Source organism: Phyllobates terribilis, unplaced genomic scaffold (genome assembly GCF_046119375.1).
Source record: "Phyllobates terribilis strain yellow unplaced genomic scaffold, ASM4611937v1 Scaffold_5__5_contigs__length_657084704, whole genome shotgun sequence".
Lineage (NCBI taxonomy): Eukaryota > Metazoa > Chordata > Amphibia > Anura > Dendrobatidae > Phyllobates > Phyllobates terribilis.
The window spans coordinates 558,817,219-558,837,004 of record NW_027362765.1 but is presented as its reverse complement, the minus strand read 5'-3'; positions in this window follow the sequence as shown (position 1 = coordinate 558,837,004).

Genomic DNA, 19,786 nt, shown 5'->3' with positions numbered 1-19,786 from the left:
TATACTGACCTCCATCAGGTTGCAAACTGAATATATTTTTTTTCTGCATCTACCTCTGAAAAAATATTGGGCTTGTAGCTGTGTGTGGGACTTGTTCTATTAATCCATCTATACAGACCTCCATCAGGTTGCAAACTGAATAAAAAATTTTTCTGCATCTACCTCTGAAAAAATATTTGCGCTTCTAGCTGTGTGTGGGACTTGTTCTATTAGTCCATCTATACTGACCTCCATCAGGTTGCAAATTGAATATAATTTTTTTCTGCATCTAACCCAGCCAATAGTTTTGGCCTAATACCACAGTTTGGCCACTCAGCTCTGCTCGGTTCCCATCCATTGTTTTTTTGTGCAAACAACTCCAGAGTTGTGAATTAGTTAACCACCAAAATGAGTGGAAAAAGGCCTGCTGCTGGTGGAAAGGGGAATAGGCGTGTTGGGAAGGGGAAAAAAGGTTGTGTCCGTGGGGTAGGTGTTAAAGCAACAGTAACATCTGCAGAAGAAAGACCATCTTCCAGCCAAACTAAAATGTCTACTTCTTTTAGCGGACAATGTGATAAGATCCCTTTCTTACGGCCACGCCAATCGCTACAAATTCCAGATGAGGCACAAAAATAGCAGGTGCTTCAACGGATATCAAGTGCTCCTTTAAGTGGGCTCTCCTCCACATCAACTTCAACATCACAATTACTCCAGTCCTCAAAGGTGTCACCCCAAACGCACTTGCTTCCTCACAGCTCCCAAATCTCCAGCTGCCCGTCTGAGTATGAGGTAGAACAGATGGTTGAGTCTGCAGAGCTGTTTACTCATACTTTAGCCTGGGAATCAGAGGTCGACTCCAGCGCTTCTGTGAATCCAGACGAGGAAATGATCTGCACTGATGCCCAGAATCTTTATGAGTCGGATCCAGGACCAGACGCAGAAGGTTCTGACCATAATGTAGACCCTCATTCCCAAACTGTAACTCCTGTTGGTGGAGACAATGAGGAAGACGATGATAAGACTCAAATACCTGATTGGAGCGACAACTTTAGTTTTTTGTCAGGGCAGGAACAGGTTGGCTCTGAGGACGACGGGTGTGATAACGCACAGGGTGATGATGATGAGGTTGGAGATCCCACTTACTGTCAACCCACAGTCAGCCAAGAGATGAGGTCAGCAGAGGAGGTGGAGGAAGATGCTAGTGACGACGAGGTCAGGTTGCGCCTTCCTGGACAGAGACGTAGTACTGGAAGCACGTCAACAACTGCATCCTCAAACACAACTCTGCCTCTCACCACAAGTCGTGGTGGCTCTTCAGGTCGCATGGGTGCTAAGCCTTGCATAGCCTGGGCATTTTTTCAGATCGATAAAGATGACCCAACTCGTGTTATCTGTAACATTTGTCAGCAAAAGCTAAGTAGAGGCCAAAAAATACATAGTTTGAGTACTTCATGCATGAACCGGCACATGGACATGAAGCATAAGTTGCAGTGGGAAGCTCAGTGTGCTACAATGCGGCCTAGCCGGCCGGGCCAACCACCGTCTGCCATATCTTGTGCATCCGCGGCCTCTTCATCCTCTGTGACTGGGGGGACAGCAGTCACACCTGTTTTGGGGCGCAGACCTGCCACCCCTTTACCCGCAACAGCCAGTGTGATTGGCAGGTCATCATTTTCTTTGGAGGTGGTAACACCAGCTGGTGTTGAGCGCTGTCCGACATCGATAGCACCACCTTTGGATCAAGGCAACCTAACATGTCCGCCTGCATCTTCCTCACAGACCGGCAGTTTGCCGGGGACACCCTTATCAACCTCGTCTAAGCACAATAGCCAGCCCTCGGTCCCTCAGATGTGGACAAGTAAAAGACCATTTCCTCCTAGCCATGAGAAAGCTAAGAGGTTGAATTTCACCATCTGCAAGCTCTTGGCTACAGAAATGCTGCCTTTCCGCCTGGTGGACACAGAGGATTTTCGAGACCTTATGTCCGTCGCAGTGCCCCAGTACCAGATGCCCAGTCGGCACTACTTCTCAAAGAAAGGTGTGCCTGCGCTCCACCAGCATGTCGCACACAACATCACCGCTTCTTTGAGAAACTCTGTGTGACAGGGTGCATTTCATCACAGACACTTGGACGAGTAGGCATGGACAGGGGCGTTACATGTCGCTGACTGGGCACTGGGTAACTATGGTGACAGCAGGACAAGGGGCTGCTGTCCAAGTCTTGCCATCCCCACGAGTTGTGCGTCAATCCTCTTTATGTCAAAGTTCCTCCACTGCTTCTGCCTCCTCAACCTCCTCTCGGTCTTCCACCTGCACCCAAAGCCTGTCTGGTCATGCCACAAGCTTTCTAACTGCGCAGAAGGGATCCTGCACACCTCCTTACTATGCTGGCAGTAGAGCTCAACGTCATCAGGCGGTTTTTACATTGAAATGTCTGGGAAATGTGAGTCACACAGCTGAGGAGTTGTGGTCAGCTCTGGAGAACCAATTTCATGAATGGTTGTCTCCACTGGACCTGAAACCAGGGAAGGCCGTGTGCGACAATGCTGCAAACCTGGGTGTGGCCCTTCGCCGGGGCAATGTCACACACGTGCCTTGTATGGCTCACGTGTTGAACCTGGTTGTCCAGCAATTTTTAGCCCACTATCCCAGACTAGATGGCCTTCTGCAGAGGGCACGGTCGCTGTGTGCTCACTTCCGCCGTTCGCATCCCGCAGCTCAGCGACTTACATCTCTACAGAAGTCGTTGGGCCTGCCACTTCACCGGCTAAAATTCGATGTGCCTACCCGGTGGAATTCAACTCTGCACATGTTGCAGCGACTGTGGCAGCACCGACAAGCCCTGGTGCAATACGTTCTGACGTATAGCCTGGGCCAACGAGATCCAGAGGTGGGGCAAATCACGCTGGAGGAGTGGTCTCAGATCAGGGACCTATGCACCCTTCTGCACAGTTTTGAAATGGCGACAAAGATGTTTAGTGCTGACGATGCCATTATCAGCATGACTATTCCGGTGATTTACATGCTGGAGCACATGTTAAACAGAATTCGGAGTCAGGTGGTGGCACAAGAGGAGGAGGAGAAGTAGAGGAGGAGGAGTTGTATGCAGAAGGGCTAACATCTGCAAGGTCCAGACGGTCGGCAGCACCAAGGCAGCAGGCATGTGAGGGTGGGGGAGATGGTTTTACCAGGGCGCATGGTAGCAGCCAAACTAGTGAGGAAGGTGCAGGAGCCAAGAAGTGGAGGACGAACTGATGGAAGACTCATCAGATGAGGGAGACCTTGATCACATTTCTGTTGTGCGAGGTTGGGGGGAGAGGACAGAGGAAGGAAGCATGATTGTTACCTCGCCACCAACACAACAGGGACTTGGTGCTCCTGGATGTGCAACACACATGAGTGCCTTCTTGCTGCACTACCTGCAACATGACCCTCGAATTGTGAGAATTAGAAATAATCCTGACTACTGGGTTGCCACACTGTTAGATCCCCGGTACAAAAGTAAATTTGCATAAATTATTCCTGCCATAGAAAGGGATGCACGCATGCAGGAGTATCAGCAGAGACTGTTGCAGAATCTTACATGTGCTTTTCCATAAAATACCAGTGGTGCACGAAGTGAATCTCACAGTTCCAACTTGCCAACCGTGGGACCGTCAAGTGTTCAGCACTCAAACCGTAACAGAACCACAGTATCTGCTGGTAACATCAATTTTGCGGAATCATTTCACCACTTTTTTAGCCCATCCTTTGCAAGGCCACAGGAGACAAGAAGTCTGACACATAGTCAACGCCTAGAGACGATGGTACAGGAGTATCTCCAAGTAAACATTGTAGCCATGACTGTGTCACTGGACCCTTGCTCTTTTTGGGCTTCCAATCTGGATAAATGGCCGGAGCTAGCCACTTACGCCTTGGAGATCTTGTCATGCCCCGCAGCCAGCGTTCTGTCTGAACGTGTGTTCAGCGCTGCTGGTGGTGTGCTGACAGATAAGAGCACGCGGCTCTCCACTGATAATGTAGACAGACTCACGTTCATAAAGATGAACAAATCATGGATCCGAAACGACTTTTCTTCCCCTGTGTCATCCTGGGGAGAGTAAAAGCTTGATGATTGGTTAAAATCACCCTACCAACCGTTTTAAGCTTTCAAATTACTAATCATGTTTATCTGTATCTTGGCTGGAAAATAATTTGGGCTTTGTAGCAGTGTGCAGCACTGATTCTATTAGGCCATCTATAATAAGCTCCACCAGATTTAAAATTACTAATCATGTTTATCTGTATCTTGACTGGAAAATAATTTGGGCTTTGTAGCAGTGTGCAGCACTGATCCTATTAGGCCATCTATACTAAAGCTTCACCAGATTTAAAATTAATAATAATTTTTAGCTGCATCTAGCCCGGAAAATAATTTTGGGGCTCCGAGATGCGCAAGACACATAAGTGCCTTCTTGCTGCACTACCTGCAGCATGACCCTCATATTGTCAGAATTCGAAGTAATCATGACTACTGGGTTGCCACACTCTTAGATCCCCCAAACTTTTCGATCAACCTTTTCATTTTAATAAAGACCAAAAAAATGGTCATTTTTGAAATTATAAGCATTAGCAGGTTGTTAGAAACTGAAATTAAACAGTTTTCAACTCAAAACTTTATTCTAGGTGATGTTACATTTTCACATAGGACCCCTTGTTCGAAAGGAGCTTCTGAACTCTCTCGTCCATTGAATTTGTCAGGTTTTGGATGGTTTCTGCTTCAATTGTTTTGCATGAGGACAGAATACCCTCCCAGAGCTGTTGCTTAGATGTGAACTGCCTCCCGCCATCATAGACACTCCTTTTAATGATGCTCCAAAGGTTCTGAATGGGGTAGAGGTCAGGGGAGCATGGGGGTCACACCATAAGTTTGTCCCCTTTTATGCCCATATCAGCCAGAGATGCAGATGTTTTATGTGCAGCATGAGATGGTGCATTATCATGCAAAAAAATGATCTTGCTGTGAAATACACGGTTCTTCTTCTTGAACCATGGCAGGAAGTGCTGTTTGAGAAAATCCACATACATTATGGAGTTCATCTTTAGCGCCTTCAGGGATCCTAAAGGGGCCGACAATCTCTCTCCCCATGATTCCAGCCCAAAACATTACTCCACCTCCTCCTTGTTGGCGCTGTAGCCGTGTTTGCGTGGGGTGTCCATCAACCAGCCATCCTCCACTCCATCCATCTGGACCATCGAGCGCTGCACGGCACTCATCCGTGAGCAAAACAGTTTTGAAATCAGTCTTCATGTAATGTTTAGCCCACTGGAGCCGCTTCTGCTTGTGTGAAGTGGATAGAGGAGGTCGACAGGATGGCGTATGCACAGCTGCAAACCTCTGAAGGACCCTGCATCTTGTTGTTCGGGGGACGTTGGAGGCACCAGCAGCTTCAAAAACTTGTCTGCTGCTATGACAAGGCTTTTTTGCCGCTGCTCTTTCAACCTGACGTAATTGCCTGTAGGAAAGAGTCCTCAATTTGCCCTTATCAGCACGCACACGTGTGTACTGTGAATCAGCTACATACTTCTTGATTGCCAAGACACTTCATCCTGATCATCGCACAATGTTGATTGTAGTCATGCCTTGACCTAAACACTCCACAATTTGTTGCTTCTCAGCAGCCGACACATCCTTTTTCTTTCCCATTTTGGCAGAAAATGTAGGCTGCTTAATAATGTGAGACAGCCTTCTTAAGTAGTCTTGCCTTTCATTGGACACACCTGCCAAACTAATTAGCACAGGTGTCTGCAATTGCTTACAGTGATATAAAGAGCCCTGACACACATCACCATCAATGAGTTTAACTGACAAACAAACAAAATCTTCCCTTATCACTCCTAAACACTTTTTGCATAATAATTTGGAACACAGTGTACATGTGCTTTTCCACAAAACACCAGTGGTTCACGTAGTGAATCTTACAGTTATAACTTGCCAACCGTGGTCTGTATGGAGTTGTTCAATAAAGGGCCCAAAATTAAGATAACATAGATGGGAGAGGTCTCTATGAATAGGAATTCCTAAGTATTTGATACCCTGTGAGGGCCAGGCAAAGGGAAAGTTGGACTGGATGGAATCCTATATGGATTTGGGGAGGGAGACATCGAGGGCCTCAGACTTCGCTGCATTGATTTTAAAATTTGACCATGTAACAAAGTGATCTATTTCAGCCATAACAGCATGGATGGATATATGTGATTGAGTGATATATACTAGGACATCATCAGCAAATAGAGAGCACTTGTACTCGGTGCCTCCCACCTCAATCCACCTAATATTGGGGTTATGGCGAATTGATGAGAGCAGGTGCTCCGTCACTAGGATGTATAAGAGAGGGGACAGAGAACATCCCTGCCTTGTCCCATTGGTGATTGTGAAAGGTGATGAAAATGTTCTGATGCGCCCCCTGGGCCTTGGGACACCCGGAGCCGGACCCTTTTTGGTGGATGCTGGTGGTTGTAGTCTCCGTGGCGGCGACCCGGTTCCGTGGCTCAGGGCGGTCAAACCAGTGGCGGAACTATTTATGTGGTTTTGATGTTTAAATGTCCGACTACGCCACCCGTGGATTGCGGTCAAAGTGAACCGCCGCTCCAGGGCAGACCGCTGAGGCTGGTGTTGTGGGTGCAGCAGAGCATAGCATAACTCCCCACGGGAGGAGTATAGCCTCAGGGCAGTGTATGCGGAGGATGGGGGTGATGGTGCAGGGCAGCAGCAGTAACGACACGGAGTCAGTGATGCAGTCCAGGGCCTTTACTCACAGTTCTTATTATCCAGACCACGTCTGCAGGTAACGGCTGCCCACGTCGTACTGTGCTCACCAGGTGAGGGGCTCAGACAACTCCCAGATAACTTTGGAGCGCTTCACAGGACCCCCTTTGTGTGTCCTTTGTCTGGCCTTTCTTGCCAACCCTTCTGTCCGGCTGCCTCGGGCCTCCTCTTGGTAAATTTGGCGCCAGTTTCCCTGACCCTATGTGGTGCCTTCCTAGCGGGTGTAGCGAGGGGCTGCGCCACATAAAATGTCACAGCCTCCTGTTTCTAGCTGAGGGTCGTTTCCTGCCTCCACTAGTTTCGGGGACCGGTCTCCCCCTTTGGCCTGACCCCTCCACGCAGGTGGATTCGGGCGTGCGGTGGCGACTCGCCCGTCCGCACCCCTAGGATCCCTTCGTTCCTCATTCCTGGAGCCTTCTCCGCTCCTCTTCCTTCCTTCTCCCTCTTCCAGGCCTGGGCCTCTGTTACTAGGCCCGCCTCCGGAGCAGAGCTCATGCAGAGCCCCTGCTCCCTGCCACTTCTGCTCAGACTTCTCTGCACTGAACTAAGATGGTGCCCACCTTTTATACTCCCTTCTCAATGCACCCAGGAACTGCTTCCTCCCTGCTCCTGCACTACAGGGTTCCCCTTCCTCAGTGTTCCCTCCCCCCACTCCAGCCAGGGACAGGGACTGTCGTGCCCATCTCAGGGGCATATTGGTCGCCCTGCCCCACGGCAATGTGGTGTAATGCATGCAGGTGTCGGGTCCTGATCCACACTACATCCTTACCTGAGAGTGAGATATCACACCTCTGGGTGAGGTGCAATACCTCTGTAGCAACCGAGCCCTCAGGGTGCTACAGTTCCATTTATCTGCAGCCTAGGTGACGTATTGCGATACAGGGCCGTGATTTTGGCTATAAAAGGGTCCCCTAGACCCCTACACCAAGCTTTTTAAGAGAATCATATATGGCGTGCCAGGAGACTCTATGGAATGCTTTCTCAGCATCCAACGAGAGTATCTAATTACAAATTTTTAACTGCATCTAGCCCAGTAAATACTTTGTGCCTAGTAGCAGTGTCTGCTAGTCAGCAGATTATCCCGGCTGTTAAGCAAGCTACACCACCTGTAGTTTGGACACTTAATTTTTTCAAAGGAAATGCTTCGGGACCACGGGATACTCAGTGAAGAGCATCAGGAGGCACCACAAGGCATAGGGGCTGGGACTGGCAGTAGGATGCCTTGCGGTGGACAGCCGAGCTCGGTCCTTATAAAAGCTTTTTAACTGCAGCAGCTTTAGTGGATGCTACTGGAGCTGGAATTACGCGGCTGCTGGCATGAGACTTGCCCTCCAATAGATCCTTGTAAATGGATTTAAAGTGTATTCATTCAAATTAGAGAGACAATTTAAATTAAAAAGCTTAGAGCTGCCTCCACCACAGGGGGGCTCGCTCGACCCACCAGCGGACAGGCACCAGTATTGGGAGAGGGGGGCTGGCCGTCAGGGTTCACCGCGGCTCTGGCACAAACCCGGCGACGCGGAGGTGGCACGGGCAGGAGCGGACTGAACGTGTCGGCTTCTCACTTTTTGGATTTTAGAAGGGCATGACATGCCTATATCTGTGTCTCCCCCTCCTTTTACTCCTCCACCTCTTTTCTTTTCGCATGACTATATGTACTTGTCACTTTTCCATGTGTTAGTTGTGTCTTCTGAGCAGTTTGTCAGCTTTTGAACACCTTTGAAGGTGTTTTCTATGTGTTTCTATGTGTTTTTGTTTGCCTGCCATTGGTTTTAACGGTGTTCGAAGGTGTTCGACGAACAGTTCGACGAACAGTTCGGCGAATACACGGGTGTTCGACGAACCGAACCGAACTCGAACACTACGGGGGTGGCTCAACAATACTCCTAACATCCGCGTGAACCAATCTATCCCTTACACTGGGTAGTCTTTTATTACATATTTTTAGGGAGGGATATGAAATTCAATCACATCTGGATATGCTTGTTGCAGGATATACCAGTGTTCCCTTACTATTTCATCAATTTTAATATTTATGGGATAATATTCTCTTACAAATGCAATACGAGGTTTATCATCTCTAGTTGTTTCTCTCTCAACCAATGCATCTCTGATCTAAAATATGTGGAGGATATTTCTTGGATTCAAAATTATTCCTCATCTCACCCACACACTGGAAAGAAGTTTGAAATTAAGGGTTTTAATACTTGTAATCCACTATTGTGGTTTACTTGATAAAATGCCCATGTGGCTCTATATACATTGGAGAAACTATGCAGGCAGTGGGCTCACGTATCAACAAACACAAGTCCACGATCAGGTGTGGTGATACTACACCCCCTGGTGTCTAATCTTTGAGCTTTCCTCGAGGACTTCCGGAGGGTTTTCGATGAGCCTGGCAACGCGTCCTCTACAGCCTACTCTCTCCTCCGTTTGCACCAGGGAAACCTCACAGTGGACCAATACACTGTACGTTTCCGTACCCTCTCGTCTGAACTCGCCTTGAATAATGAAGCTCTGGTGGCTACCTTTTGCGAAGGCCTTTCTGGGTGAATAAAAGATGACCTGGCCGGTGGTGACATACCCTCCTGTTTGGATGACTTAGTGTCTCTGGCCATGCAGATTGACATTAGGTTCCAGGAGCGTTCTAAGGAGGCGGTCCGTGCGAGAAGACCTTTACGCCTAGCACCTACCTTTCAAAAACCTGTCTCGCAACAAGCCTCTGCGTCGGCATCTATCCCTGAAGCTATGCAAGTAGACCAGGTGACGATGGTCAAAACTTGACAGGAGGTCAGCCGCGTTGATGGAAGATGCTTTCATTGTGGAATTTCGGAGAATGTAATCCGCTCCAGTCATAAGAGGCCTAGAAACTCCAGGGTTAGGATCATTTGGAGAGGTCATCCTGGGCAAGAATCTTTTCTATCCATTCCTTATGCTGTCAGTAGCCGTATCCTGCGGCAACATCCATTTTGTCAAGACTGCCTATCTGGATTCCGGCGCTGTTGGGAACCTTATCCAACAAGCCATTGTGGAGCCATTCCAGATTCCTTATCCAACATCTCCCGGATCCGTTGGTGGTTTCTTCGGTGGATGAGAGACCCTTTCTGAGTCCATCCTGTTCGTCACTGAGCCTGTGGTTCTTCAGATAGGAATGCTGCACTCGGAGAAAATCTCCTTCTATGTGCTGACTGGTCTCTCCCATTTCCTATTGCTAGGTCTGCCATGGCTACAGAGACAAGAGCCGGCCATGAAATGGAGTTCGGGAAAAGTGCTTCGCTGGGGTCAGGAGGGTCAGAAAACCTTTCTATTCATCCTGCTCGACCTCCATTCACTCCATCTAATCTCCCTGGCTTGCCCGCACCCTACTTGTCATACGCGGATGTCTTTGACAAGAAAGAGGCTGGGACACTACCTCCTCATAGGCCGTATGATTGTCCCATTGACCTCATCTCCGTGGTCGAATCTACCCCTTTTTGTTGGCCAAGACCCATGCCATATCCAACTACATTGAGGAGATTCTTGTTAAGGGATTTATCCAGAAATCCATCTCTCCGGCTGGAGCAGGATTCTTCTTTGTCAAAAAGAAGGATGGCTTTCTTCAGACTTGTATCGACTATAGGAGATTAAATCAAATAACTATAAAGAACAAGTATCCACTGCCTCTCATTTCTGAGTTATTTGATCGCCTCAATGGCGTAATAATCTTCACTAAACTTGATCTCCGTGGAGCATACAATCTGATCCAGATTCGCCAGGGTGATGAATGGAAGATGGCATTCAACACTCGGGATGGCCACTACGAGTACCGCGTGATGCCCTTTGGACTCTGCAACTCACCTGCAGTCTTTCAGGAGCTGGTGGATGACATCTTCCGAGATTTTTTATACACTTGTGTGGTGGTGTACCTGGATGATATCCTGGTGTTTTCTCCAGATCTGCCCTCACATCGGAGAGACATTCAACAGATATTGCAAAGGCTCAGGAAGAATCATTTATTTGCCAAATTCCAGAAATGCGTTTTTGAGCAGACTTCTCTTCCATTCCTGGGATACATAATCTCGAAGACCGGCCTTAAGATGGATCCCGAGAAGGTATCTGACGTTTTAAAGTGGGCCCAACCTGAGGGATTGAAGGCTGTTCAGAGGTTTCTGGGATTTGCAAATTATTACCGCCTGTTCATTCCTCACTTCTCTTCCCAGACTGCTCCCATCTCTGCCCTGAACCGCAAAGTGGTTAATCCCAAGGAATGGACTTCTGAGGTGGAAAGTGCCTTTGTATCCTTGAAACAAGCTTTCTCTTATGCTCCAGTGCTGCATCGTCCTGACTGTAACAAGCAGTTCTTCCTGGAGGAAGATGCTTCTTCCTACGGGGCCGAAGCAATCCTCACCCAGAAATCCTCGTCCGGGAGAATGGTTACCTGTGGCATCTTTTCCAAGCTCTTTTCTTCCTCGGAGCGAAATTATTCCACTGGAGATCGGGAACTGCTTGCAATCAAACTGGCGCTAGAAGAATGGCAATTCTTACTAAAGGGGGCCCTGCATCCGGTGGTCATCTACACGGATCATATTAATCTCGCCTACTTGCAGTCCGCTCAACGACTTAATCCTCGTCAGGCCAGATGGTTTCTGCTCTTTGCCAGCTTCAATTTCATTCTTCGCTTCCAGCCGGGGGATAAAAATATCTAGGCAAACGCGCTCTCCAGATCATTTTTGTCGACCAACCAAGAGGAGGAGCCTCAACATATCATTGAACACTCCAGAATAATTGCAGTTGCTTCATTTGATCTGTCTCATCTTACCCCAGGTAAAACTTTTGTGGCGGCTCCGGATAGGAAGAGGGTCCTACTCTGGGGTCATTCATCTAAATTGGCAGACCATGCCAGACAGAAGAAAACGGTTCTGCTTATCTCCCAACATTTTTGGTGGTCGACCGTCAGCAAGGATGTTGCAGATTTCGTCTCTGCCTGCTTTTCCTGTGCTTGAAATAAGACTCCTAGGCAACTTCTGACAGGTTGACTGCTTCCTTAGCCTGTGCCTTCCGCTCCTTGGCAGCATATTGCGATGGATTTCATCACAGATCTCTCTGTATCGGCTGGTTGTACAGTCATTTGAGTGGTAGCTGACCGCTTCTCAAAGATGGTTCACTTTATTCCTCTGTCTCGTCTACCCTCTGCGCCAGTGCTGGATAAAGAGTTCATTCTTCACATCTTCTGTCTCTACAGTTTATCTCTTCATAATGTCTCCGATAGAGGGGTCCAGTTTACCTCACACTTCTGGAGAGCCACGTGCAAGCTTGAGAATGTCGCAGTGGATTTCTCATTGGCTTATCATCCACAGTCTAATGTCCAGGTTGAGCGGATAAATCAGACCGTCACTAGCTTCCTCTGTCACTTCGTCACCGCTCACCATATCAACTTGGTGGAACTCCTGCCTTGGGCCGAACTTTCCTACAATAATCATGTGAGCAAATCCTCAGCCAAATCTCTTTTTTTTGTGGTATATGGTCAGTATCCAAATAATCCATTTCCCGTTTCTACTTCTGTCGACAATCCTGCTGCAGAGTCTCTTGTTAAGAACTTTTCTGAGATCTGGGAGGACACAAAGTCTGCGTTGCTGCAGTTCTCTGAACAAATAAAGAAACATGCGGACAAGAGATGTCTGGATCCGCCTCTATTCCATCTGTGGGAAAAGGTCTGGTTGTTATCCAAGTATGTTCGTCTCAAAATACCTACATATAAGCTGGGTCCAAGGTTCTTTGGCCCTTTCGACGTTTTGAGACAAATTAACTCTGTGGTGTACAAACTGAAACTCCCTGCCTCTTTGCGGATCCCAAATTCCTTTCATGTGTCTCTCCTCAAGCCTGCTGTCCTCAATCCTATCTCTGATGATCTGGGTCCCACTCAAGCTACAGTCTGCGCTGAGGACGTTTTTGAGGTAGAGAACATTCTGGTTACCATGAGAGTAAGAGGAAAAACTTTTTTTCTTTTGGATTGGAAGGGGTTTGGACCTGAGGAGAGGTCTTGGGAGCCCAGGGAGAACATTCATGCTTTTCTTCTTCTGGGAAAATTTCTTGCGGGCTTGTAGAAGAGGGGGCATAAAGAAGGAGATACTTTAGCACCGGTGTCTCTGCCTCCTGCCCGGCAGAGACTCCGACCCCCTTACCGCCACGGCCCCCGGCCAGGATCTTTAGTGCCGCCGGCTGCCTCTCACGCTGGTTGTGCCCGGGGTGCTTGCGCTCCCTGTCTCTTAGAGGGGCCGAGCGCACTGTTCTAAGATGTCCCCAGCCAATGGCTGGAGGACAGGTATTACTTAAGGCACCTCCCCCAATATGGAGGTGCCTGTGTAACATTGTTAGTTTGGTTCCTAACCTCACTTGTCAGTTCTCAGGTCCTTGCCATGCCTGTCAGCCTGTCTATCAGCTGTGCCCACCAGCCTGTTCGCCAGCCATGCCCGCCAGCCTGTCCATCAGCCATGTCCACAAGCCTGTTCATCAGCCATGCCCGTCAGCCTGTCCATCAGCCATGCCCCCCAGCCTTTCCATCAGCTGTGCCCGCCTTCCTGTCCATCTTCAGTTCTTGTCTGCCTGCCTATCAGCCATGGTCATCTGCTCGCCCATCTGCCGTGCCTGTCGCACCTGCCTTCAGTCCCATGGGAGTCGCCAGCTCTCACACAAGGTCGGTCCCGGAGTAGCACCTGGTCCACCTTCCTGGTCCCTCCTTTGTTCACAATGTCGATTAAGCCGCTGTAGAACCAAGGTTGGTTCAAGTGACCCTAGTTACGCCCCTCTGGTCCTTCCTTGTACCACGGCACAGTGGCTCCACCATCCAGCAGTGTAACATACATTAGCTTTACCATTGCATTTTAAATAAAAAAAATCACTCTGTACCACAATTAAAATATCAGGTTATAGAGCAGATGAACGTACCTAGAAGAGGGTTAAAAAGATTTTGCTGCGGAGAGAGGCATTTTGGATGTTCACCTTGAACAGTTTATAATCCTTGTTAAGGCCATTTGGGGATAATGTTAGTCAAATGACTTAGATTCTGATATGGTCCACTAACTGCATTGTTGAATTGTCCAATATATCAGAATCAGAAGGAAAACATGACAAGATGAACAAGGAGGAGTTCAAGGAAATTGTGCTGCAGGAGCTGTCAAACATCATGACTTTCACATCGAACAAGGAATTGATCAACAAACATTTGATCATATAATAGTCCCTTATCTCATAGATAGTCCCTTATATCATGTCCCAAATGCAAAGACAGTCTGATATCATATTATTATTGTCGCAATATATAGACTTGGGTCTCCTTAAATGCATATCTATGATGAATTGTCGGCTTCTTAATCTGTACATTCACTTTTCTCTATCTTTTATTCACGATTGTGGTTTTTTAAATATAAAGATAGATATTTACCAGGGATATTAGGGACACCGACGTTGAGCGGGGGCGCCACGGAGCAAAAATTAGGGTGCCAACCTCCGCTGTCAGGAAGGGAGAGAATTTAGGGACAAAATAGGGACATATAGAGCCCGTAATCCTTCCTGACTGATGTGTGACTTATCCCTGTTCCCTGGCACTTTGTCTTGTTTTTGTGTTTGTTGTTATGGTGACTACTGAGTCCTTTTTAGCATATTCAAATAAAAGTTATATTTTAGGGGTCTAATCTTCTGTTGGTTGTCTAGTTTTGTAATTGGGCCCCGCTTATACATTCCTTGTTCAGGTGTTTAATCAGAGTCCATCAGTTCACCTTTTCTGCGTTGTACAAAGACACGGTGGTTGGAACCAAAGATCTCAAATTTGGACTCATCAGACCAAAGCACAGATTTCCACTTGTCTAATGTCCATTCCTTGTGTTCTTTAGCCAAAACAAGTCTCTTCTGCTTGTTGCCTGTCCTTAGTAGTGGTTTCCTAGCAGCTATTTTACCATGAAGGCCTGCTGCACAAAGTCTCCTCTTAACAGTTGTTGAAGAGATGTGTCTGCTTCTAGAACTCTGTGTGGCATTGACCTGGTCTCTAATCTGAGCTGCTGTTAACCTGTTAACCTGCGATTTCTGAGGCTGGTGACTTGGATAAAATGATCCTCAGAAGCAGAGTTGACTCGTGGTCTTCCTTTCCTGGGGCAGTCCTCATGTGAGCCAGTTTCTTTGAAGCGCTTGATGTTTTTTGCAACTGCACTTGGAGACGCTTTCAAAGTTTGCCCAATTTTTCGGACTGACTGACCTTCATTTCTTAAAGTAATGATGGCCACTCCTTTTTCTTTACTTAGAATTTGTATTATGGCAAGAAAAAAGCAGCTAACAGTCTATTCAGTAGGACTATCAGCTGTGTATCCACCAGACTTCTGCACAACACAACTGATGGTCCCAACCCCATTTATAAGGCAAGAAATCCCACTTATTAAACCTGTCAGGGCACACCTGTGAAGTGAAAACCATTTCCAGTGACTACGTCTTGAAGCTCATCAAGAGAATGCCAAGAGTGTGCAAAGCAGTCATCAAAGCAAAAGGTGGCTACTTTGAAGAACCTAGAATATAAGACATATTTTCAGTTGTTTCACACTTTTTTGTTAAGTATATAATTCCACATGTGTTAATTCATAGTTTTGATGCCTTCAGTGTGAATATACAATTTTCAAAGACATGAAAATACAGAAAAATCTTTAAATGAGAAGGTGTGTCCAAACTTTTGGTCTGTACTGTATATATATATGTATTGCTGTGGATGTGGAATACCTATACCTAACTAATAAACTGCCAATTCTCTCCCTACGTCAGCCGCACCTCTCCCTACTCTGCCTGTCTGAAGGGTAGACAGTGATGAGCATAGGGTAACAAGGTCTCAAACAGACTTGATGACGCTATGGAGGCAGTAGCACACAGAGAGGCACTGCATGGAGCAGACCTGTGCAGAAGTCCTTCTTATCAGCTGGCTGCTGATTATACTTCTAGCTGCACTGTTTACAAAGCAGGACTGGGGGTTGAGATTTAGAGTGTCAGCCTGAGCGCTGGGGAGAGATAGCACTAAGTGCACATAGCTCACTTCCCCTTGATGCTAGGTATCATGCCACAGTGAGACCAGCAGAGCAGGGGAGCTTGGGAAGTCCCCCTGGAGGCAACTTCAGCTGAAGTTGGCTCATTTGACTGAGAAGTTCACACTATGAAGAGGATTTTTTCTCATGTTTGGTGTATGCTTTGCTTATAATTTTTTGGTGAAATCATTAATAATATTACATCAGCTTTTAAAATAAATAACAACAATTTTAGTGATAGGTCACTTTAAACTTTACAAGTGAGACAGAGAGACATGAGACCCTGCTGACCATAAGAGCTTGCACTCCGCAGGAGAAAGAGAGGACCCTACTGACTATTATAAGTTACAATCTATAGAAGAGAGGAAGATACTATAGCTTAAATACAATTTACAGTATAAAGAAAGATACAGCCCCATTAACCATAAGTGCTTACACACTACAGGAGAGAGTGGACTCACTGATTATAAGAACTTACAATTTATATGATAGAGAGAAAGAGATAGAGGACACTGCTATCTATGAGAGCTTACACACTATAGAAGATAGAGACTTGCCTAGAGATTCTGGAGATGGAAAACTGAGTATGTATTGCAAGTTCTTCAGCTATAATTACAATATTGCAATTCTTCACTACATCACCTTCATTTAGCAGAGTCATTTGTTGGTACTGAGTCCGATGGATTATTATGGAACTACTGTAGCTAGTTTGGTGCCTAGATCACAGTTCTCAGAGAGGTTACACAGGACATAGCAGTGATGATGGACACTAGAGAGAGAAGTCAAGAAGAACAGTGGGTTAGAATCAGAAAATCAATTGAGTATGAAAATACAGAGGCGGAGTTTAGGCCAGGAATCAAAGCGAGAAAATACTCAAAAGAGCATAAATAAGCAAGGCAATAGACATTGTATGGTTGAAGGAGCTAACAATCTACATGTAAACGCATTTAAATTTTATAAATAATATATATTTTTTGTAAAAATGAAGTCAGATAAAACTCATGATGCATAATGTATTTCTACATAAGTTTAGTTAAATGTAGTTTTTCATTGCTTCTAAGCCCTGGTAGCATGACCATTGTCTGTGAATTTATCCAACATAAATCATATCCATGTACCATGGCATTGAAATGTAGATTTCATTTTTTTGCCCTAAAGCAGGAAAGTGTGGAGAATTGTTTTTGTACTCATTTGCTCAAGGCTTGAGTGAGTTCATGGAATTACCGGGGATTATAGTAAAGCTGAATACCGCTTAAATTGCTTACTGTAGTTGTAATGTAGAAAATTGCTATAGTAGATAATGCACTGTCACAAACATTGACGTACATGCTTGTAATGCATGAGTAAATTGGTCTGGAGGCAGCACTTTATTGTGAATGTGCTACATGAAGGATTCTGTCTTTACAGCTAAATTATCATTGCCAAGATGAGAACATTCATTCCTAGTAAGCTATTCTGTAAAATGTCAAACCTAAGGTAGTGGCCTACAGCATTATAAGAAGAAAAACAATTGGCTGGGTTTTCATCTACTGTGCATTAGTTCCACACAGTGTGTAATGTGAGGAAAATTACTGTTTGCTTCTTGTTACTTTGAAATGTTACACACTTTGCAATCAAGAGAGTTTTATCATTAATACAGAAATATTCTAATTGAAAATACCAACAATGAAAACATTTGTATTAAAGTTATTATGATGTAACCTTGAGACAGTTTTATAAATATGCAAACTATAAGCATACCTTATGTACTTTAAGCATGGTTGTTAAAGATAAGTGCATAAATCCGAGTAGAAGTGAATTCTACTCAAATTTTACAAAAATTCATATTCGACAAAATTGGAATTTTTTTGTAATTTGCAGGCCGCCATGTTTTGAACCATAATAGGTCATCAAAACTTAAAAAACATTTTTAAAAATTGTTATACTCACTTTACTGGTCACCTCTTTGACTACTTCAATACTAACTGCCATATGTCTTGTCTTCACCACATCATTTGATCCCTCATTGTTCACAATGGAATGTTCGAGAATCTTGCAGTGTGCAGGACTTCTGGTTGTCATGTCATCTGAAAGGGTCCTGTGCAGGCTCACAGAAGGTCATAGTGTGCATTGGGACATCATGGCGCTGCTGACATCACGCATGTTTGCGTAGAACCATCCCGGAAGCCATAACATGTGGAAGTCTGGCACAGTGCGAGAGGACCGAAGATTTCAAAGTGAGAGATGGTTGATCAGAAGATGCAGTGAGGATCGAACTGGTGGTGTTGAGTAGTGGAGGGTCCAAAGTGGTGAGTATATTTGTATACTATATAATAATTTTAAATTATATTAATATACAGAATTATATAGATTTATTTTCTTTTGTACATGTTACGTTTATTTGGTACTTGGGTCTGGAGAGACCCCAGAACATATTAAGGGAAATTAAATTTGCAGAGAATAACCAGGGCAGAAAACTGTGTGAACAGGTGAATTCAAATTTTGTTTGACCTGCTCATCTGTAATTCTTGTACTCAATATCTGTTTAGAAGCACAGCCTAATTGGCTAGTGGTCAAAAAAATCAACTAAAAAATTATGTTAGTGACCTATGATACACATCTTCTACCTGAAATTAAAGGTTTTTGCTTGGATTGGTAATGGAATGGTAAGTAAAGGTGCATGTCACTTTCTCCTCTCTACCCATCCTTCTTACCAAATCCTGGTGCAGCATGGATTGGAGAAGCACATTAAACCTGGCTTGACTGATGTTTATGATTATTTGTGACACCTGTGTATAGCTCAGTTTGTGAATACAGGGCCGGGCAGTAGTCTGTTTTCATCAAATTATTCTGGAGCTGCAGCTTCCCTGGACCACAAGAATATGCTCCAAAAAAAAGATTAGGTCCAATATTTCTCTTCTTGTTGTTATTCTGATAAATGCCTATAGGTGACCGTTATGTAATAGTGGGGAAGGGCTTAGCCTTCCCTTGGTACTGAGATAGTTAAAGGGAGTGTTCCTGAAGTCAGACCTCTCTAAACTGTTGGTAGACGAAGCTAAGGGGTTTGCTTTACTGGTCCAGTCAGTAGAGTAAAGGGGGTACTTAGTGCCCGGATCAAGCCTTGAGTGATATAGAGCTTGTTCCTGGCATAATTCGTTGTGGGCTGCAGTACCTGTAAACGGCCACAAGATGCCACTGTTCTGAGTGCAGATGTCAGGTTGAGTCTGCAAGCAGGGTTGCAGGCAGTGATGAGTTAATGCTGTGTGATGACAGCTCACAGGGGGTGGGCACATTGACAAAAAAGCCTCGGTTTTAGTGTCCAGAGGCCATTAAGAGACAGTACAGGGAATCGTGCGGGCAGCCTGACTATAGTGGCTGCTTGGGTAGACGGGAGCTCTACACCCTCAGACAGTGGGATCAGCACTGTTCAAGTCTCCTCACGCAAGAGCAAGAGTCCTGTTAGCTGGTCGGAGAAACTCATCAGAGCTAGTGAGGACCCGAGGCACTTCTAGTCTGCAGGAAGCAGAAGAAGATAAATAGGACTCCAGGCTAGGATGTGGGGGATATATTTGATCCAGGTCACTGTTAATGTTACAGAAGAGTCTCGTGGATTAGAGATAGAGTCACAAGAGATGCTTCACTTAAAGAGGGGACCAGGGCTGAAGATGTTGTCAGTGCCTGTGAGAGAGATGATAGCCTGTCGGGCCTTATCCATTATATCTGCCTGTAAATATTGTATATATCCCTCTTCCCCAAGTAAAGTTCAAGTTCTGGTTAAGAACCTTGTGTCCTCTGAAGTTCTAGATGCCCTGGTCCCAGAAGAGAAATGCCTGGAGACAGCCGCGATCGGATGGCTTGAAGTAAGTGAAGAGCAACACATACACAGCAACACTTCAGAGAGAGGACACGTATTGTCTGTAGGGTGCCATAGCGAGTGGGGACTACAGCTCGCCCACGACTACCTCCCTGCAGCACCTTACAGTTA